This window comes from Lasioglossum baleicum, chromosome 16 (genome assembly GCF_051020765.1).
Source record: "Lasioglossum baleicum chromosome 16, iyLasBale1, whole genome shotgun sequence".
Classification (NCBI taxonomy): Eukaryota; Metazoa; Arthropoda; class Insecta; order Hymenoptera; family Halictidae; genus Lasioglossum; species Lasioglossum baleicum.
In genome coordinates, this window is record NC_134944.1 from 2056946 (window position 1) to 2080183 (window position 23238).

General features: G+C 38.9%; 1 protein-coding gene across 8 annotated transcripts in view; it reads left to right on the top strand.

Annotated features, from left to right (window-relative positions):
* LOC143216904 (1-phosphatidylinositol 4,5-bisphosphate phosphodiesterase epsilon-1) overlaps positions 1–23238 on the top strand; it is a 149325-nt gene that overhangs the window by 47304 nt on the left and 78783 nt on the right. For all 8 annotated transcript variants that reach the window (XM_076440476.1, XM_076440480.1, XM_076440474.1 and 5 more), the window contains one exon: positions 12233–12311. The gene's annotated coding sequence lies outside the window, so the exon portion shown is untranslated. The remainder of the gene's footprint in view (positions 1–12232; positions 12312–23238) is intronic.

Here is a 23238-nt window from a genome sequence, read left to right on the forward strand (position 1 = left end):
GAACCGCAAAATTGCAACGTTACAGCTTATGCAGCGCGTGAAATGCAACAATGAGTAAAACGCGAAAGCCGTCGCCCGGTGTTTTCGCGGCGCGGCTTCTCGAAAGCGAAACGACGGAAACGTTTCTTAAAGTACGATATAGTGCTTACCTAAATCTTCTAAATCCGTTACACTTACATTTTCACGATTTATCCCCACTGTTCGCATACCATTCAACTCGTGTCGAGTCGAAGTCGGCACGGTTTTCTGGAGTAACCTGCGTCAGGAAAGCGAAACGTACACAGGGGGATGAAAGAAGTTAGGCCAGATATGGACTAGCGTAATCGATAAAGGGTCAGGCTCGCGCAGGGGCTGCGCGGAATTAGTTTGTTCAAAATTCGAACGAAGGAGAACTGAACTGGTTCGTTTGCCAACTGTGGACGGATATTTGCTGCGGTTTTCGAGTGGCAATGAACGTAGTTAGACAGACGATTTCTTCATTAATAACGCGACGACGGTTTTTAACTTCGCGAAAATAAGATTACCACATAATTGTTGAATAACTGTTAAAGAAAACTGTTAAAGTATCATATTTCACAGTTTCACACTTCGTTAAGGATGTTCTGGAGGTACAATGGGAGACAAAAGTACAAGAAATTCGAAATCCACATCAATATACATATAGGCAATGAAAGCCATTCATGAGTATATTTTGCATTGAAAAAATAGATTAATTTAAAAAGCTTTCGTTTAATTAGTGAATTTCGTGTTATATTTATTTTTTAATCAAATTGTCTTTATATTATAAAAAATTGTAAGTGACTTTTGCGAATAATTATACCCTCTGATTGATTGTAGCTATATTCAGTGGTCTACACACTTGTCGCGTTTCCATGCTAGTGAGAAGGACAACACGATAAATTTGACGTTTTGTAACAGTTTATAATTTTTTGCTCTGTAACTGTTTAGTGAATCCTAATAAATTTTGAACATAATTAATTACTTCATTTTTACTATATTTGTAAAAAAACTGGAGTTTCTAATTGCGTTTTTTCAAGGTTTAAATAGGGTTTGAAGTAGAATTTTATGAATTCTCCATAAGAAGACGTGTTAAAATGTGCAAACTTTAAGTCGCTATAATTCTTAAACGGTGCAGTGAATCGAACCCAAACTTTGGTAATTGCCTTAATTTAGTAAGAATTATATCTTGTCAAATTTTCCAAAATTTTGTTGCGTTTTCATGTACCTCCAGAACATCCTTAAGGGCGAAAGTTATCGAAACCATCGTTTCACGTTCCACCAGCGTTTGTTTCGATATCAGTCACCATAGTTACGATATTTTATGAAACGAGTGATATCCCTTGACGAATTATGGACGAAATTTAACAAAGAAAGGGGGGGATAGATTTCCTGTGAATAACACGCGGTGCGGTGTAATATTAAATAACAACGGGTATGAAATTAATTTAGTTTCCTTTGTGCAAAATACGAGATCGTGGTCGCCGCATGGCCAACGTAAATACGTGTTAATTAAATTTTAACATCGGAAGCATCGTGCGGTCAAAGTGACTTGTATTCCACAATTACGAGAGCGCACTTATCAATTGTCGATAGACATTTATTATAGGGCGAGTGAGTGTAAATGAAATTATTTAACAATTTCCTGTGGCAGCGGCTCTGTGCTTTCAATAAATATGAAACAACGACAAATAGAAACGACGAATATTGTTCTGCCGTTTCTATTACATGCTGTTAAAAATATTGATTGCATATGAAATATAATTTTGTGAAATAATGTTTTTTTTTTATTTAAAACTTTCCCTTTCCACAGCCCTCAATAATAGCATAAAATGCGCAAAGCGCGCATCAACGTGCCCGCACGATTCCCACTTTTCCCTACAATCGTCGTTAATATTAATTATTTACTTAGGGCACAGCGTCCCATGTTTGCTTAAGCAACTAGTATGTTCTGTACTAGCTCATGTTGCAGTTCAAGTAATGCGCCCTAGATATGCAAGTTCTCCTGCATATCAGATTGGTTTATTAATTAAAGCCGACATCAAAGTGGTCAGGGGCCTTAATTAACGCATAGAATAACGCTAGACAAATTAGTAGTTCGAATTAATGCATTAGCCTCCCATGATTCTCGCTCGTTTCGATTCGCACGCCTCTAGAATTCATTCAGATCTGTAAAACATGTTTGCAATTTTCAACTTTATCAACTTTATCAACTTTAAACAAATGATGTAAAAATGCTCCCGGCGCTACGGTTCGATCTTATAATTACAAAAAATTACAATCTCAATTTCGTTTTTAAGAATTTCATAAAGCAAGTGAGTAATATGATACAGAATGTTGATACGTAAATACAATCCGATTTCATTACAATAATACTAAGTTTTTTGCTAAAAAAAAATTTTTCAGACGCAATTTTTAATTCTTCTTTCTTGAGAATGATCCACATAAGGATCGAAACGTCGAAAGTGTAATTTAACCTGCAAAATTTGCTTTTTTTGTAATTATAAGATCGAACCGTTGCGCCGAGAGCATTTTTACATCATTTGTTTAACAATCATACGATCGATAACAGGAAGAATATTTATCAACTTTGCTATCTCGGTATCATTTTGATAGAAATGAGTATTAAATATCATCTGTACCTGTCTGTATCTATCTGTACGGCTAGAAAAAATTATTTTATACTTTTCAGTCCGGTTTTTAAACGTGGTGTTTTCTAAAAATTTATTTTACACATTTTAGTCCGTTTTAAAAACGTGGTATTTTTAAGAAATTTATTTTTATCGAAGATCCACTTGTAGAGGTTAGACCGAATAAAAGGATCGAGGTAGATGCAGATATCGAAAAGATAGGTTGAAAAATATGCGAAAAAAGATTGACAAGAATCGGAATGAATCTGGCTGCATCTGCCACGATAAAAAAAATCTTAATTCAGTGATCTCAAAAGTGGTTTGTTCTCGAAGCACAGAAAAATTGGTGCTGTCAAAGTACGGGGGAGATTGGATGGTAACATCCGAAATAAACGGCGTGGCGCGGCGACGGAAACAGTCGTCTTATTTTCGCGTTAACATGTACGTCATGGAAAATCAATAAAGATATCGGTTACACGCGACCACAGCTATCGTCTCTCTTGAAAAATATTTCAGTCTCCGGTTCGACTCTTTTAAAGAAAAATGAAGGGAAACACAGGCTGGTAAAAATAAGAATCGTCGGTAGACCCCTCGCGAACGTGGCGAGGTTTACATGCTCGCCTGACCCGAGTGACACGAATACATTTTGCCATTAACAATATCCCGTTGGCGTTACGCCGGAAAAATTTGCATCGACCCGAAGAACCGAACCATCTAGTCCTTCCCGTGTAATGTATCACCCGATATCAGCAAACACGCGAAAAGTGAAAACACTGTGCAAGCACAACCGGTGCCGATGCCGCACAGTGATCCGGATCGAAGAAGTTGTTGTCATTTAGCTAAAAAGTCAACTTCTCATATCGATTTCTAACAAATTTGTATTGCTTCCTAAATGTCTATCAACCTTGAAAATGAAAAAATTAATGCGGTTTACCGAGAATTGTAATTAGGACGAATACTTAAAGCGTAGACATTTAGAGACAGTACTTTTCACCAAGAAAATTGCTTCTCTTCTTCGAGGTGCCCTGATCACACCACTTAATATTACTTATTTTTTTTTTCGTTCACGATGAAGAGTACTCTTTTGTGTTACAAAATTAACATCGACACTAAAAGTTATTGTTCACAATATGTTAAAAATTAATATTCAATGAAGGATGCCATTCTGCAGATGTGATGAAACCTGGAAAATGGGATTTGCTACGGTTTTCGTGGATCAAGGGGTGAAAATCAACCAAGAAGTGTATCGACGGGACATTCTCGAAGCCGTCGTACTTCTGTGGGCCCAACAGCACCTCGGCGATCCGGAATGGACGTTACAGCAGGATTCCGCACCGGTCCACAGAGCGAAAACGACTCAGGAGTGGTGCAAAGCCCATTTTCCCGGTTTCATCACATCTGTGGAATGGCCGCCGTACTCACCGAATCTCAGCCCGATGGACTACTACGTGTGGTCGATTTTGGAGGCCAGGGCCTGTGCTCGGCCCCATAAAAATTTGGAGTCATTGAAAAAATCTCTGTACCAGGAGTGGGACCGAATGACGCCAGAAGAGCTGCGGCCCATAGCCGAAAATTTCAAGACACGTTTGAGCCTCTGTATCGGCGCAAAGGGTGGCCATTTCGAAACTTCTTAAATATATGAATACTAAAGGTCCATGTTATGGTTGTTATTATTTGGTTTTTCAAAATTCGTCGATTTGACAGAGTTATAATAAGAAATGATTAACTCCGTTATTTCTTGTCACCCTGTATTAATTCGTTACGATCGACAAAACGGAATATGTTTTGGAGATACACGCAGGACAAATGTTCTGCATCTGTGTGTAAATTTTCATAGAACGTTCTGTAAAAATGTGTTTTCTAAAAGTTTAAAAACGAGGAAAGCCGTTTCGAGGTGAGGGAAAAAGACGCCAAGACTGTATGTACAATTTATTTCCATTTGGAGGTGGACAGGAGTAATTGGTGTGTCGCATACGCGACAATATTGCAGAATGAGCGTCGTGTTCACGGTACACGTGTTCCTTAAGCGCATGAAAAGTGGGAAACTTGATAAATACACCGCGCGCATTTACCCTACAGAGAAATTTACCCGCGTCGCGTCTCCTGTCGCGGGGAAACGATTTCCGTTGGTTGGCAACTCGTCGGTTTGGCACACGAGACAGCTTATTAATTACAACACAGTGACCTGAATTTACCTTTAATTATTACGAAGTTACCGCATATAAAGCGGCACTTTACTAGAGGCTTTTAGGAAAATTATTGGCGATTGCTTGAATATTCCTGCGAAATGAAAGGATCGTCAAATTGACGCGCATTTCGCCGCGTTCGATCAAAGCACGCCAAACGTCGCGCACTAGTACCGCCTAATGATCATGGGGAAATGCGCGCTTGGCGAAATTCAATTGCAATTATAATAACAAGCAATTCTAAACATTTTCGAATAGCCGACTAACTAAGTCTTCTCGTTCTTCTTCTGTTTAATAATGCTATTTGACTTCGAGCAATTATAGTTCGCTTCCACGAATAATATGCCATTAATACGTGTATATTCGGCGATACGTGTATAATCTTGAAATACTTAATTACAAATAAATCGCGGATTTTATACAATTACGACAAAAGTCTGTACATTAAAATATTAAAAATGTTATCGGATGGAATGCGGATTAGGTATTTTTTGTTTTATCCAACCTTTTTAAAAAAAAACTAATCGTGAACCAAATGTCCTAGCTTCACTATTTTTACGCGAAGAATACGGATGAACGAGAGCGGGCAAATATGAAGCGTGCTTCAATTACGTTATGTTCAACGGTTGTAGAAAAAAGTATACTTCTCTGACCTGGAAATTTTACATTTGAAAAATGGTATGCTCAGGTGGCGGGTAAAGTATGGCGAAGAAAGTTAGAAAATGGAGAAAAGTCGTTCGAGAATATGTCGACGAGTTTTTTGACACAGGGAACCACCGACGACTTTTGAATACATACTCCTAGCAAAGGGATCAAAGTTGACTTATTTTTGAAAAGTACCACAGGCATTCGAGGAAAAGCGGCGGTACTTGCTTTCGTATTCGACAAATTCCGAAAATGAACAGAATATTTTCTGAAATATTCGGTGGAAGATATGTGAAATTTTCTCTGCTGAGAAAATGATAAATCTAGTAAACGAATTCGAATTTAACCCCTTAACCTACAACTACGGGCATAGCCAGTAATACGATGATCGGGTCAAATATAAATATTATAAAAATAAATATATATTTTCGGCCAAAATTTTTGCAAAGTAAATCGTAGGTTAAGGGGTTAACAATTCGATGCGTGTAATACGAAACTTTGTTTTCGTTATTTTAATGGGTACAATTGGATGGAGTCTAACATATTATGTACATATTTCGCTTTTGGAAAACACAGAAGAAAAAATAAACTAAAAGGTTACCAAAATAGCATTTTTAACGGCAAATATACGGAGACGTAAGATGTTGGGAAGATATTGATTCTAAACTACCATCGGTGCAGACGCTGGTTAAACATCGAGTGTCGTGAACTCGATACATATTGTTTTAGGATGATAAAGGAAGCAAATTTACTCGACCCAACTATACGTGGATGCTTTAAATTATGTTAAATTCCGTAATATTTACAGCGTCACGTAATTCGGCGCAACAATGATCGAAAGTTATAGCTCGAGCGGACGCGTGCATACCGTGGGCCAGAAACCGATCTTTTTGGATAAAAATCTGCCGACAACTCAGTTTTTCATCGATTCAATTGGAATTTTTTTTAGAATGTTCGTGAAGGACAGTTTAAAATTTCGCGGTTTTGGGTTTAGGGTTAAGAAGTGTCGGCAACTCAGCTAGGACATGCAAGTTTATGGTATGGGCGGATGAAGTATCGGAGTTATTGGGTTTTGTAGATAAGGATTCTTGATTTCTTGTGACAGTTAACGATTTTCGCGCAGCACGTCATCAAAGTATTAGTCCTTCACGAACATTTGAAAAAAAATTCCAATTGAATCGATGAAAAACTGAGTTGTCGGCAGATTTTTCTCCAAAAAGATCGGTTTCTGGCCCACTGTGCGCCGGCTCGTTGTGCCCCGTGGCAAAACCTAGAAACAGGGACCCAGTTATTCATCGTAGCGAAGGAATATGTATAACGAAGTCGGGATTCCGCTTTTCTCTCGTTAGGGGCATGTGTAGGTACATTCCCGTCGGTGGCGCTTTTGAAAGGCGGCATAGAGGAGAAAAGCACCGTCGACAGATACAAGAACTCATCTGAATCTGAATCTATATCTATAGTTATAGGATTGAATCCGTAGGAAGTCACCGGCTGGCGGATCGCCAGCACTGTGACCGAATGTGCATCCACGTTCTTTGTCGACTGGTGGCGGAATCGTATTACCGGCACCAAATTGATTAATAGCCCGTCGCGTCGGCACTGTCGACAGCCGAGCGCCGATACCGCCGCGCGCCGCGAAGAAAATGGGATAGTTAACATCGTGGTCACGTACGTTACTGTTTGCATAGGAAAATAATACTCGGCCCGCGCGTTGCTCCCTTGCCCGCCATGTATCCGGACCGGCAAAAACCCCGCCCCGGCCACGTCGATGCCCGTTGCGATTTTTCATTTCTTCTCTCCCCCTTCACCCATCCGTCCGTCACTTTCGTCGACTTCACCCTCCCCTCTCGAGTGCATACTGCTTTCCTGATTACGCTAGTCGACAAAATTTAAGTTTCTTTTCCTCCCGTGGGAGGTTTAGACCTACCAGACCGGTCTTAGAGAATCTCGTGTGCTGATTACGAGTCTGCGTACCGTTTCTCTGCGACGCCGACGCACTATTTTGATCGGAAAGACGGATTTTTGCTGATTTAATCGGGTAAGTCGTAGGTATGGTTCTTGCGTAGAGCGATTCTGTACTCTCTCCTGAATATAACAGCGTTTTTTTAAAAATAATACTCTTGTAAACATGTAGACACGCCGCGCCGCGTAAGCCCTGTTTGAAGAGAGACGCTTTCGTTGCATCAATTTTCACAAACAATTTTTAATTTCTTTTTAAAGCTAAGAATCTTAACACATTACCTACCGTTGATTATTCCATAATCGTTGAAAGTCTATGGTTCATGGCTGAGGATTTTTTAATAGAATCCGTCAATAGCAACAGCAATTTTAATCATAAACCAACAACTCATCCTCAATAACAAAATCCAATAATTTCCTTTGTGATTATTGTGTAAAAGAAGATTTTTAAGCTTCCGTTTGGTGCTGCACAATTATTGAAAAGCCTATTTATAGGCTACCGGTAGATAAAGTGTTAATAGCTAGCGAAACAAGTCTTTGTCGCTTGGGATTTGTTTAAACGAATTATTTTGACTAGAGCACCGTAAGAAAATGATTGATAAATTTGCAGGTCTGAAGATTCACTCTAACCACTATTAAAACTCCGACGGAAAGTTAAGACATTTTCGAATAAAGAGTACACATGGCACACGGCAATCTTCCCCGAGATCCCTAAAGAACGGGACAAGCTGCTTACGCGAGATGAGAATTTTTTAAAAGCGCTCCAGTTTCCAGCTGATATTTATAGCGATATAAAACGCGGCGAGTTTCGGACGAAATCGAGCTGCAACTTCAGTCCCGAACGAACTATTGCTTCTTCCTCTTCTTATCCTACTGTAACTTTTAGTCTGACCCGGCTCTCCGTTCACTTTTTAGATAGCCTAGCCCCTGTTCCGTTCCGTTCCAGCGAGACTGTCGCGTCGTCTTCGACAGAAATATCATAGCACCTCGACCCCTACGATTTCGAGGTAATCTCGTATAAGCTGTCAGAGAATTTTTGCCCCGCCAAAGGGTCGGTTCGTATTTACGCTTCTTTTTTTCTTCTTTTACTCTCACGAATCGAGCTTGCTCTAACCGTGCTATTTCTGAAGCTTTTGTCTCCCGAAATTGTGTCACCGTTACGTTCGCGTTCTACCGGTAGATTATTTCAGAAATTTTCGAACAACGATTCTCGTTGCTTTGGAAGATACGCCGCTTTCTATCTATGTATGTACAGTCCTCGACAAAATAATAAGACACCTAGCATATTTTTAAATTTCTTATATTTATAGGTAGAAAATGTACACTCCGTTGTGTATCCTGTATATTACATACTATTTCCAAAGTAAACATGTAAAATCTTAGGATTGTATCGCGTACCACAGCAAAATTAGAGAAAGATATGTGAACGCGGACTGACATTGCTTCGACAAAAGTATAAGACACTAACAAAAAAATGTTTGATTAAGCAAATAAAACTACAAAATTACTACTGTGTGATACCTCCCTTGAATTGAATTACGTCTAATAATCGCTTTCGGATAGTTTTATATAACTTTTTCATTCGTTTTTGTTCTAAATGTGTCCAATTGTGATTTATACTTTCTTTTAGTTCATTTACGTTATTATATTGTCTCCCATTCGCCTAGAATCGTCTTGACAAATCTCCCCACACATTTTCTATAATATTTAAATCGGGAGAACGAGCCGGCCATTCCAAAATATTAATATTTTTTGAAGGAAAGAATTGTTTCACAGATTTTGCAGTATAGATTGCTGCATTATCCTGTTGATAAATATAATGACAGCGCGTGATACGAGCTGCAGGCTTGTTTAACTGATCTGCTATTAGTTCAATATATTTATTAGTATTCATCCGACCTGATAAAAAGTTTATTTCTGTTTTTCCATAGTAACCAATAGTGGCCCATATCATAACACTGCCACCACCCATTTGACGGCAACATAAATGGAGTTCTTCCTTTCTGCAATCATGAAAGTAGTAGTCCCAGCCGTCAAGGCCATCTAGATTGAATTTTTTCTCGGCACTACAAATTACTTTTTTCCAGTTTTTCATTCAGTGGACTTGTTCACAAGCGAACTTTAGTCGTGCTGCTTTGTGTTTCTCCATTAAGGGTGGCCGTTGTTTTAATTTCTTCCGTTTAATATGTTTGCTTCCTTGTAAAATGCGATGTACATTTCTTAAATTTGTTCTCACACCTGCTTCTTCGGCTATTTGTCTTATTGTGTCCTTAAAATTCAACGCAACACGCAAAATTGCACGTTTATCACGTTCGGAAGTAACGCTAGGTCTTCCACTTCCTTCCGTTTCTCCATAAGCTCTTGGATTTTTTAACACATTATGTATATCGCGCAACCTACTTCTGTTTAATAATTTCGCAATTTTATTAATACTGTACTTTTCCGTGGGCAACAGAACGAATCGATCGACCTCACTTTTATCTAACTGCTTTCCTCGACCTATTATTTATTTTTCATCGTAATAAATGTACTTATAATGTACGAAAATCACAAGATTCAACGTCTGAATACGTTCGCAGTAGAACACTTAAATGGTAGAAGTCACATGATTGGAAAATAAGCCAATTGTCTTATACTTTTGTCGAAGCAATGTCATTCCGAGTTCACATATCTTTCTCTAATTTTGCTATGGTATGCGATACAATCCTAAGATTTTGCGTGTTTACTTTGAAGATAGTATGTAGTATTCAGGATATAACGGAGTGTACACTTTCCACCTTTAAATACAAGAAATTTAAAAATATGCTAGGTGTGTCTTATTATTTTGTCGAGGACTGTATGTATTCTGTTTTTATGGTAACAAACGTTTTCTCTTTATGATATTAACGACTGCACGATATCCATAAGACGGATTATTCTCGAAACATGTCGGTGGTAAATGAATGATTTAATCTTACTCGAGAATCGGCAAAGTTTGTAGTTTCCCTTTCACGAGCAGAAGTATGTATCGTCTTTAATTTCCATCGTGGGGAAGTTATTTGATATGGAGGTTTATTAGAGAACTTGACCTCTCGTAAAAGCAACGTCTGCGTCTCGATTGAGAAGAACCGTTTCAATCATCGTAATCTTTAATGACTCTCGAAAAGGGCAAGACCCTTTTCATAGCCGACAGTGTGGATCACAGTGTTTCAGACCATTAATTACATACACTCCGTGACAAAACGATGAGAAACGTCAAAGTTGCAAACTTTAAAGAGTGATTTCTCAAGATAAAAGCCTGCTCTATCGGGTGATATAGTTCGATTTTCCGATGAACCCTTACTTTTTGAGATAAATTCAAAAATATCCGCAAAGTGGGGTATCTCTCCGTCTTTAATGATTACTTAAACATGTTTAAACATTTTTAATGTATTAATATTGGATATCACTATATTCGGGAAAGTCTACAGAATCTTTTGCTGCAAAGAACAATTCAATATCTTTTATAATAACATCACAATATTTGTTCAAAGTTGATAAATATGTTTTTTTTTCGAAAAGCCATGTTTCTCAAAAACTGTGCGTATAGGAGAAAAATTAAGGACAGATTCGGAATCAACGCAAAGAACTCTATAAGAAGAACCGAACAGCATATTGAAATCATAAAAAAAGTTGAAATTTGTTGGACAGTGTAATAGTTATGGAAATATTGAGACAATATGGATGCAAGACATTAGATTCTTTGCAAGGCTAACTCTACGATATTCGACGATAAAAACTGAATTTTGCATAAACATCCGCAGTCTATTAATCACCGCGCTAAAACGCATAAAACCACATTTTATTTTCTACTCTGTTGCCATTAGGTGTAATCCACTATTTTTGGTAAACGTTTGTTTTCCTTCCGACATAACTCAAACACCCACGCTATCTATATCCGTTATGTGTCTCCACTATCCTACACCATTTTAGATCGTGCACCGGAGACAGGTTCGGAAGTTTTAATGGTTGATAGCTCGAAAACAAAGTTTCGTGAAAGATATTGGTGTAGAAGTTTTTTTGGCAGCCTCGCTTGATTTAGATTGATCGCGAACCAATGTTCTATCGCTTTGAAATTTTCTTCTCTCGTCAATTAATATTATTTAGACGAGCGACGGTGATTAGGCGAATGTGTGACCGTTGTAAAACAAATTTTTCATTTCAAAATATACGTGGTGGACGTGAACGCGGAGATTCGATGTGTTTTTCTCGCAGCGAGGATGTCGGATGACACTGTATCGTGTCCTGATTTTGATACACCGCAGCGCAGCGTCACGTATCTGACAATCCTCGTAAAAATACGCCCGGAAACCAGTACTCTTCCGAGACACCCTCTGCGACTGGCGCAGTCGATTCTTGGAATCGTTCGGCTAATTGAGTGAAACCATTTCAAGTTCGATTTGTCTGGGAGGCATCTACGTCTCTCATTACCAGGAAACAATTAATCAGTCAGAATTAGTAACATCCATGATTTCATCGGCGGAATCGCGTCGTGGAAGAAACGACTGTGTTTTGTTCGGTCGCGTGTGAAACGAAACATGTATCGCTGACTAATTCATTTTACGCAATTAGTGTAACAAGAAGTCAATTAACTTTGAATAATTATGTATATGTATTATCTTAGAGCTGCAACATTATTCGTTGTTTTATCGTGTAAAATAAAACTAGGTAAAATATCATCCAAGCCGTTTATATGCGATTACTTCCGAGGAATGTACGAGGGTTTTAACAAAGCTACCGAATAAAAATGTTTTCGAAGACCGCAAAGAAAAATGTATACTTTCCTTTCTGTTCCAGGGCGAAAGAGATTCTCGCTAGAATTGTACAAACCATGGCGAAAAAACACCGTTACTGTCGTCTGCATTAAACCCAAGGGGTGAGTAGATTTCCTCGGGAACGATATAGCCGTTGATGGGAAATTGTTCTAAATTCAAAGGCTTTGAAAGCTCCACATAACCTATCGTCTACGCCTACGCGTCTACAATCTACAGGGGCTGCCATGCCTCTGGACGATTTCAACCGCGATCAAATGTAAAAAACTCATTCATTCCAGTTATATTCTCAGAAAAGCTTTTTAAATTGTCCGGAACGTATGCCGGCTTACGCTGCGATGCATGAATTAACCTTCTAAATTACCCCTTTATCAATGGAAATGAAATTAACGAATAATGGAGGCGACACGCATAAAACGCCGCGCCACCTTTAATCCTTCATTTAAACATCCAGTCATATTTTCAATTAAAAGCATTCGAGATTAAACACTAAATACACTCGATTCTCGAAAAATTGCCTATATTTAAATTGTGATCGCTTACTAAAAAATGATCGTAGGACAATAAATTTGAACTTGTTTTAAAGCGTTCAAACAAGCAGTTCAAATAATTTTACATACTTTCACATATCTTCGTGAAAAATAATTTTAACCGTCAAATCGGAAATTCTCTTGGTACAATGACATTTTCATCGAGCTACCTTTATTTTATATAGAAGATTTTGCTTCGCGCTTGCTCCGCCCGCGATCATTCAGTCAATTTTAATTTTCCCAGCACACACGGAAGTCATTAATATCTCGTATCTCTTTCGCGGAGAATTTGAGAGAATTTTATTTAAACACAAATAATATAAAAACATGGTTAAATCTCTTCGTTATGTACGTTATGTCGTGTTGTTGTTCTCGTGCACGATATAAACGCATCAAATCTGTAGCAGCATACACAAGTTTCTATAGGTATAATATTCCAAGCTTATGCGGAATATTAATTAAGCCGTCCGAACATCGCATTCGAATAACAAGAGAGGGAGAGAGAGAGAGAGAGATTGGAAAACATGTACATATGTAGTTCGTTAGACATAGAGCTCGTCAGGGTTTAAACTCCCGCTTTCATGCGCTCGTATGTCTCACAGGGGGTCAAGGTCTTTCCAAGTGACTCGCAGAACAAAAAGAGAAACGCCCCTTTTCAAACTGTTCGAACAATCCTTCGAACCTGGGGAATTTTCCGAGTGGCGTAGCTTTTCTGAAAGATGCGAATTAAAATCCTGCACTCTAACGTTTACCGATCTCGTTTCGTTTGATAAAGGTTCAAAACGGAACCGAAACGTCAGGAAAGATGTAAATTTTTTTCAAAATTGCTATATTAGTAATTGATCGAAACGGTAGCGCTGAAAGCATCTATAAATTTCTTTGGGTATATCTGCTACCTGTTGTATACGACACAACAATCAATAATGTTCAAGAACTTCGAAATCCCATAACAGCTGCAGGTAATAACATAAACCGAGACGCCCTAATTATGGCGACAACGAAAAGTCTAATATAAAGAGCGGAGCTCTGTATCGTAGAAGATGGATCGCAGTTCGAACATCTGATGTAACTTGATTTATATTGTGAGAAATAATTTTTCATTAAAATTACGTTTGCACAAAATTTCCGAGTTTGAGGTCATTTCAAGGTCATAGTGTAATACACAGTTAAATTCATCTCGAAGCCAGAAACAATCCTATGATGTCCAAAACATATGGTGCCATTTAAAAAAGTCAAGGTGACCTTTACTTTTTTACGTAAAAAGCATTTTTTCAGATTTAAGAATATGCGAACATGTAGCCCACCAAGTACTGACAAACCTTTGTCTAAAACATTTTTTAATTGCACTACCGGAAACGCCTGAAAAATGGTGACATAACTTAACGGGTACACCCTGTATACACAATAATAGAAATATGTATATGTATAATAGAACAATACAAAAGAAAAATTTAATTTTCAAATAAGTAATTTTTAAAAATTGCTCGAAAGTAATTATAGGGAAACGAATTAAAAACAAATCTTGTTCCAGTTTCTAGCCTCTCTCGAAGATTACGAGTTTCACGAGAAAAAGTCTGAAGGCGGACACATTAATATCAAATGTTTATGCATACGCGCGTGTACTTTATTACGTAAGTTTTATTCAAACGAACCGTGACTGCGTTGGCCAGTATGTTTCACACAGATCCGTATATTTCGTGGGAAAATTAGAAACCATAAAAAACCCGAGGAAGAGACGGAACGTAGATCAAGTTGTCTAATACCGGCACCTGAATACGCCGCGCCGCGACCGAACAACCACACGCTAGAACCAAATTTACTAGTCTGAAAAAGCATTGTTGTACGAGTGAACATATGGACTGCAGGAAGTCTTTAATGTAACATTAACATACATGGTGGACGATTTATCTGAAGACATTGAAATATCTCGAGAACTACGCATCGGATCAAAACAAATGGGTAATGAAAGTTATTCGTCGCGAAGGGGGACATCCAATGATACCAAACTCGACCCCCCACCGCCACCCCCTGAGGGTGGGAGAGAGAATTCTTTCAAAATCTTCAATCGGAAACCCGTTTTTATAGCAAATCTTGGTTCTCCATTGATTTCTCCATTTGATATTATATCAATTGGAGAACCAAGATTTACTATAAAAAAGTTTTGCTATAAAATCAATCATTGACTTGATATTATATCAATTGGAGAAATCAATGGAGAACCAAGATTTGCTATAAAAAAGATTTGCTATAAAATCAACCATTGATCTGATATTATATCAAATGGAGAAATCAATGGAGAACCAAGATTTGCTTTAACGAAGGGTTTCCCATTGAAGATTTTGAAATAATTCCCTCTCCCACCCCCTCAGGAGGTGGGGGTGGGGGGTCAATTATGGTGTTATTGAATAGCATTTTTAAAAATATCAAATACGTCTACTTTTATTTCAAATTTGTGTATTTTTGTCTGGAGAATCCAAATCTGCAATGAAAAATGGGGGTTCCCATTTAAGTTTTTTATCTTGCCCCACCCCCACCCTCAGTGGGTGGCGGGCTGGGGGTCGAGTTTGGTATCATTGGATGTCCCCCTTCGCGACGAACAACTTTCATTACCCACTTGTTTTGATCCGATGCATGGTTCTCGAGATATTTCAATGTCGTGAGATAAATCGTCCACCCTGTATAACGTATAATGCATTTATTATTAAAATTTAATTGACATACAAAAAGAAGAAGTCTCCGATTCACAGAGGAATTGAAAGGCGAGGCAGAGCAGAGGGCTCTGGTTCGAGGGTGACGCGGCGCGTACAACGTACATACAACAACACTTGCAGCCCAACTCCGGCCAGAACCGATACCCGACGCGTTCTCACCAAGAGCGATGGCTAAGAGAAATGTTCAAATGATACCCGTTTCTCCCGACCACCTGCCACCAGGCAACGACAAGCGTTGAGGTGAACTCGGCTGGATTAAGTTACAGAGAGAGGATTTTACACGAGTGAACAGGTCTCATGATCAGCTACTCCTCTCAATGTATCTACGCCGAATACCAGTGCATAGCAACCGATCTGATACGTACAAACACGGTAGGACACGGCAGAAGGCTTGCTTGTTTGAAAGTGGGCTAGGTAAATGACCCCTGGTCAGCCCCAGGTTCTCCTAGTCCCGGAGTACGACCGCTTCTGTTGCAGTCCCAGGTCCCAGTCAGTGTTCCCAGACGGGTCACCTTTTATCGCGCATGCGCGGCGATTTTAGCCTCAGTAAAGTACGCTTCTCGAGGAAATGTGGCACCTTGGGCGCCATAAAGAATTTTAAGAAATTGATATGATCTCCATGGAGCCTACTACATATTTGGATCTTTGACTTTTGCACTCCTGAGTCGTCCATTTGGACCACTGTGCGACCCGTCAATTATACCGGTACATTTCCGCAGATATAGCTGCCTCAGGGCTCTGCTACATCATCGCCTCATCATAGATACGTTACTGTTTTGGACGCGCATGCGCGAAAAAAGGTGACCCGTCTGGGAACACTGGTCCCAGGCAGTGTTCCGATATCGTCCAACATTTTTTGTGCGATGGATGGCCGCTGGTGGCGCTTTCAGTCTCAGTAAAGTAAGATTCTCGATAAAATGTGGGGTAGCTTGAGCACCCCGCAGAATTTGAAACGATTTGTATGATTTAATTCTGAAAAATGAATGTATAACATGTGTATTTGTTGTGTATATTTTGTAACTTGTAGGACACGTCCTGAAGTTTTTTTGTCCGGAACAGATTGTTTCGGTACTTTCGCGCCAATATAACTGTCTCAAGGCGCAGGGCGCAGGGCTCCACTACCTCGTCATCATAGATAGTTGCTGTTTTTTCCGCGCAGTGCCACCAGCGGCCATCCATCGTACGAAAAATCTTGGACGATATCGGAACATTGGTCCCAGGCCCGATTGACCGACTAACCTAGCGCGCTCGCCGAGTTCGGGTGCGCAGTGCCTAATTTCGGTTGATTTCAATCGCCGCGGCGTGACAGTAATTATTAGACTGCGGATCTTTATGCAAAATAGAAAATGTTTGCACTGATTGCGAGACACAGGAGCCAAATAGAAATTTATTTCTTCTTTTAATCGTCTTGTTATGTTGAAAGTAATACACAGATATCCTTAAATCTTCTATATTCGTTCACTGCTTTAAATTATACGTGCCCATTTTTGTCATAAATGCATAAAGTCCGCAGTCTAGTAATTATCGATAAATTGATTATCTCTGCTTGTTTAACGATTATAAGAATTCCTTTTGCCAATGATGCTGTCGAGCACCCTCTTGGCTATCTTACCACCCAACGTTTTAGTCGAAATGGCTCATAGTACTCGAGATCCAGAGTAATTTTTCAAGAAAATAAATATTGTTCTAAAATTTAGTCTCCTCAGGAAGAAATTGTTATATATTTGTTAAATTAAATTCAACTGCACTCGCCAACGTGTACAGATAAACAAGTACAGTATATTGACATTTGACAATTTGATTCACGCCATCCGCCTACTCTCGATTTCTTAAAACGTTGAATCCGCGCCTTAGATGTTTAAAAACATCATGTGCAGAGTTCGAAACTACACATATACCCGATATCGATCTGAGAAGTTTCTGTTTGGGCGTGGTTCCAGGAATTCCGAACAAAAGGATAACAGTCATCGCGTTTTCCTGATGAAAGATCCATGGACTGATGCAAGTGTCAACTCTGGTTCGAATTACACGAGCAGCCGGTGTCTCATGAGATGTTACAATTTACCATTGCAATCGGTAATGTTTCATCCACCACACACGCGCACACACAGTGTGTCGAGAGAATGCATTTTACTTTCCCTCTGCTTCGCTGCAACAATATGAAACACAAAGCCCGTGATTCAGTACAGAGAAAACGTAACGCGACGGGACACGAAAGCAGAAATAAAACTCTATTTCCATTAGTTAATTTAGCTACCTTTTCCACTTCATTATCCCCGGGTTTACATAAGCTCCGCGCGTCACGCTGATGTATCCGACAAGGAAATGTGACGACGAATTAACATGGACCGCTAGAGGCATTTATTTTGGTAGTCAATCATTGACACCCACTAGTCTACGGTCCATACTAATTTTTACAAACAGATTTTTCAATATCGAATCATTGTATCGATGCAAATATCAGATTTCAAGGTTTAGAGCATTTCAGGACTAAAATTTTTGGTGTTAAAAGTCGGGAACGATACTCTTAAATACACTCCTTAAAAGAATTAAGGGATCACTTGTGCGAACCCGAAAAATTGCTCCCACTTTACGTGATCGTAACTCCGTCAAAAATTGCTGTGAATATGAAATATGAAATAATTATGGAGATTGTGGTACGAACGTTTTTTAACCTAGAGGAAATTCGTTAAACTTGCACAATTTCAAGAAAATTGTGGTTTTTTCAATACCACGCGCGAAAAAATTTTTTTTTTAACTTGCGACATATCATTTCCCGTAGATTTTTTCACGCTGATTTAAAATCTGGTTTCAAAATACGTTCAAATACTTCATTATACATATATATTCAATATGAGAATACAATATTTCTTCAAACTAGTGGGTTACCAATTTATTTCAACTAAAAAATGATTTCATAAGTTGTGCTCACGAAAATTGATTTCTTGCCAATTCCTGAGGTCGTAGACAAATTTTGAAAGCAGATTTGAGATCACTGTGAAAAAATCTACCGGAAATGATGTGTCGCATGTTAAAAAACTATTTTTTCCGCGCGTGGTATTGAAAAAACCACAATTGTCTTGAAATTGTGCAAGTTTAACGAATACTTTCAAGGTTAAAAACGTTCATATCACAATCTCCATAATTATCCCATATTCCGCAAAGTTTCAGCTTTCATTTAAAAAAAATTTCATCGCTCTATCTCATTTCTATCGAAAGTTCTTTGATTTTGACACAGATTTCGTCGGTTCGGCCCATAGTGCGGCGCACAGTGGAAAATTTGGACCAAGCTCGATTCAAAATCAAAGAACTTTCGATAGAAATGAGGTAGAGCGATGAAATTGCGGAAAAATAGGGAGATTATGATACGAACGTCTTTTAACGTTGAGAAAATTCGTTAAACATGTAGAATTTCAAGAAAATGTGGTTTCTCCAGTACCACGCGCGGAAAAAATTTTCTTTAACATGCTATATATAATTTCCCGTAGATTTTTTCACGCTGATATGAAATCTAGTCTCAAAATTTGTCTACGACCTCAGGATTTTGCAAGAAATCGATTTTTGTGAAGAAAACTAATTTAATCATTTCTTCGTTGAAATGATTTGATAACTAGTTTGAAGGTATATTGTATTCTTTTTACATTTTCTTGAAATTCTACATGTTTAACGAATTTTCTCAACGTTAAAAGACGTTCATACCATAATCTCGGTATTTTTCCCATATTCTGCAAAGTTTCAGCTTTAATTTAACAAAAAATTTCATCGCTCTACCTCATTTCTATCGAAAGTTCTTTGATTTTTAATCGAGTTTGGTTTAAGTTCTCACTGTGAGCCGCGCCAAATTTTTCCAGATCTTCGGCGTCCGATTAAACGCGGAAAATACGACGCAATCAGATAATCCCCGTTCCCGCTCGATGCACATAGAGGGGTTGAAACTTGGCACAAAATGTTTTTTCTGAGTACGCTATCGGACGGTCCATCGCCGGCCTAATTTGGTTCAAGGACACTTTCGACCTACTTATTCGACTATACCCTTACAATTAGCGTAAAATACAACGCAACGATGTTCAATCTTTACCGTAAACTCTTACGAGTATCGTTATCGTAACCAAATTAACTGATTAACAGGCGACAATGCAATTTAACCGATTCATACCTTTGGCAGGCAGCGGTTTCGCTCTACCATATTTCGTATCGAGGCATGGCCAACCGCTTGTATGCCCCATGGCTTACTATACAACTCTAAACCACAATCACGGGCGAATCAAACGCGACCATAAAGCCCGCCGCGCTATCGCGAATGGCCTCGTGCTTTATCCGAAAAATTGGAGACCGCGCGTCGTCAATACCTGGCCAATCTCTCTCCATGGTTTATACAGGGTGACAAGAAATAACGGAGTTAATCAATCTTATTATAATTCTGTCAAATCGACGAATTTTGAAAAACCAAATAATAACAACCATAACATGGACCTTTAGTATTCATATATTTAAGAAGTTTCGAAATGGCCACCCTTTGCGCCGATACAGAGGCTCAAACGTGTCTTGAAATTTTCGGCTATGGGCCGCAGCTCTTCTGGCGGCATTCGGTCCCACTCCTGGTACAGAGATTTTTTCAATGACTCCAAATTTTTATGGGGCCGAGCACAGGCCCTGGCCTCCAAAATATATTCTTTCAAATAGTACGATCGTGAAAATACCTCCTTTATCATTCCTATTACTATTGAAGGTTCCATTAAAAAGTGTTTAGCCATGTACCATATATTTTCTCAAAATTATGCAATAATCACCGGTCCGTAACGTGTTAACATTCGGAAGCAGGATCGTTTCGACGTCCCCCATGGCATCCGTGACCATATCCGTTCGAAATTGCGAGTACACTTTCGTTCTAAGACACCCTATAAATATAAAAGTGGTCCAAAACGATCGCGGAAAACGATCGCGGAATAAAATGACAAAGCACCGGATTGCAATTCAACCGGAACTCCGCGATTGCAGTTTCAGCTGAGTCTACGGTACCGAAGCGACTTTGCCGGCATATTGTTCCTCGTCACTTTGATAATCAAATTAAATGCAAATCTCGAGAGTTTTCAGTACAATCTTTCTACGGAGGATTTATGATTCTTCTTCTTCTTCCGAGAGGATCGTATTGTGTACGATACGCGAAGTGGAGTATGAATAGCGAACGTTGGCAAAATTCAGTATGAATTGTACAATGTTTAGCTGACTTGCACAGAAACCTGATATTTTGCATAATGATCTGCAATCAACTTACACGGGTGTTTATGAAATACTTTTCTTATTTCTTATAATTAGACTGTGGATCTTTATGCAAAATAAAAAGTATTTGCATTGATTGCTGGACACAGGAGCCAAATAAGAATTGTATTCTTCTTTTAATTATCCTATTAAGCTGAAACTAATACATTGATGTCCTTAAATATTTTTAACATGTCCACTGCTTTAAATTGTACGTACCCATTTTTGTCATAAATGCATAAAGTCCGCAGTCTACTTATAATGATTGTACCGTATAATCGTTGTCCATCGAGAATCGAGTATAAATGAAAAGTTGGTCGGTTTTGTTCATCTTTGATTGAATTCTATCGGCAGAATTGTACGAGGCTCTCGAAACAGCAATGAAATCGGTATCAACGGGATAAAGATAGGGAATGTTAAGTACGATTGAGTCGGCTATTAGGTTTTGCGCATATTAATTGCATCTTCGACAGAAACTCGGGACAAGCGAGAAGATCGCTTCGATTTGAAAGGTCAAGGTTTAACTATTTCAGGGAACACTGGAAAATTCTAGCAGCAGAGATAAATCCATAGAACGGTGCAGCCATTCAATTATGAGGAGAGCGGTCGCCAATTTTTCGCACATTTTCTCCTGCTCTTTTACCATATTTCTCTGGCGAAACGAATTGCACGAAGCAATATAGGATCGGAATGTTTTTCTAGTTTTCCTCTATCTCACTGTTACTCTTCTTCTCGCTTTCTTTCTCATATTTTTTATCTGTTCGTCTGTTTAAAAATGATATTGGGTATGGGAAGTTTCCGCCCTTTTGACAGATGTCGTTGTACTTAAGTACCGATCGCGTATTTGATGGAACGTAGTACATGTTTTTGGAAGGTCTATGTCTAATTGTAAGCTTCAAAACGCAGTTAGTGGCAATTGTTTCGAGCGTGAACAGCAGTCAATTTTTCGCGTGACAAATGTCGACTTTTGTTCCGAATAAGCAGCATTTGCGGGAAGTCATGTTGCATTATTTTATTTTAAAGAAAGGTGTGATATATTTACTATATTATATTTATTATATGTATATTTACGGGGACGATGCTCCTTTAAAACCCATGATTTCGACGTAAGGGCAAAGATTGCGATGGTATGCCAAAAAATTCGAAGACATACAGATTTCCCAGCATTACTTGATGGAAATCCACGACAAACACTTGCAGAACTGTCAATTGAATTAAAAGCGTCGATCGATCTACTGTTGGAGAACGTTTTCACGCCATGGGAATTGTTTATACGCTTCTTTTCAACAAAAAGGGGCGGAAACTTATTCCCATACCCAATATGCAGTTTACCGAGTGGACATTTTTTTATTTCCGAATGCCCAGGTCTGCATGAGAGTCGCTGTATATCGCGTAATCGCGTTGTTGTCGAGCGAAGTATAATTTAACGCATTACCGACCGGTGATTACAGCATAATTTTGAAAAATCTGTGGTACATGACTAAACACTTTTTAATGGAACCTTCAATAGCAACAGCAATTTTCATTGTGAACTAACAAGTCGCCCTGAATAACGCCATCTAATAGTTTCATTTACGATTGCAATGTAAAAGAAAATTTCTATGCTTTCTTTTGGTACAGCACAATTATTGAAAATCTTATTAGTAATAGGTAGACTGCGGATCTTTATGCAAAATATAAAAATTGTCTGCATTGATTGCAAGAAATAGAAACCAAATTGGATGTTATTTCTTCCCTTAATGATTTTAAATAATTTTAATAGAGGAGAAATCATATATTGACATCTTCAATTTTTAAAATATTTCAACAACTTTGAATTTCATCTATTCAACTTTACTATAAATGCATAAAGATCCACAGTCTAGTAATAAGCTTCCGGTAGGTAAAGTGTTAAACCATATCTACACGAACAAAGTCATCGACAATAGCGAAGCGCGTTGAAAAAAAAATTGGGTCGTTTGAAATTCCCTTTAGCGCGAGCGTGAAGGAAATTACCGTGAAAGATTTCTGTGTTAATGGACGGTGGTAGTAGGATAAACAAGTTTCGAAAAGAACGTGCGCCGGCTTCTAATTGGCCAACGTCGATACTGTCAACACCGTATCTGCGATTACTTGTGTTGTGCCCCGAAGACCCGAAGAGTAGAACACTCGGAGAGTACCGTTCGCACGCGCCGTTCCGTCCGAAGATGCACGCCTCAGCAGTACGTGCAGTCTCGAGACCACTAGAGAATCGCTCGCGACGCGGTTCACAGAATTTCCTTATATGGTAATGTTCTACCTGAAATCGTACCTAACAAAAGCTACCGTGAACCAGCCACCGAGTCCTCGGAAAAAGGCTAACGACATGTAAGCACGGACAGTGCCGGCTTTTCGTTCGATACAAGACGATGATGGTTCGGGACGACTTTCGCCGTATTGCGGATGAGGGGGTACTTAATCGGCTGGACTTCTCTACCCCTCGAGTGGGCCGAGAGTTTATGGGTCCCATAAAGTTGTCCGGCAGGCCGTGCAGCGATGTTTTTCGTTGGAAA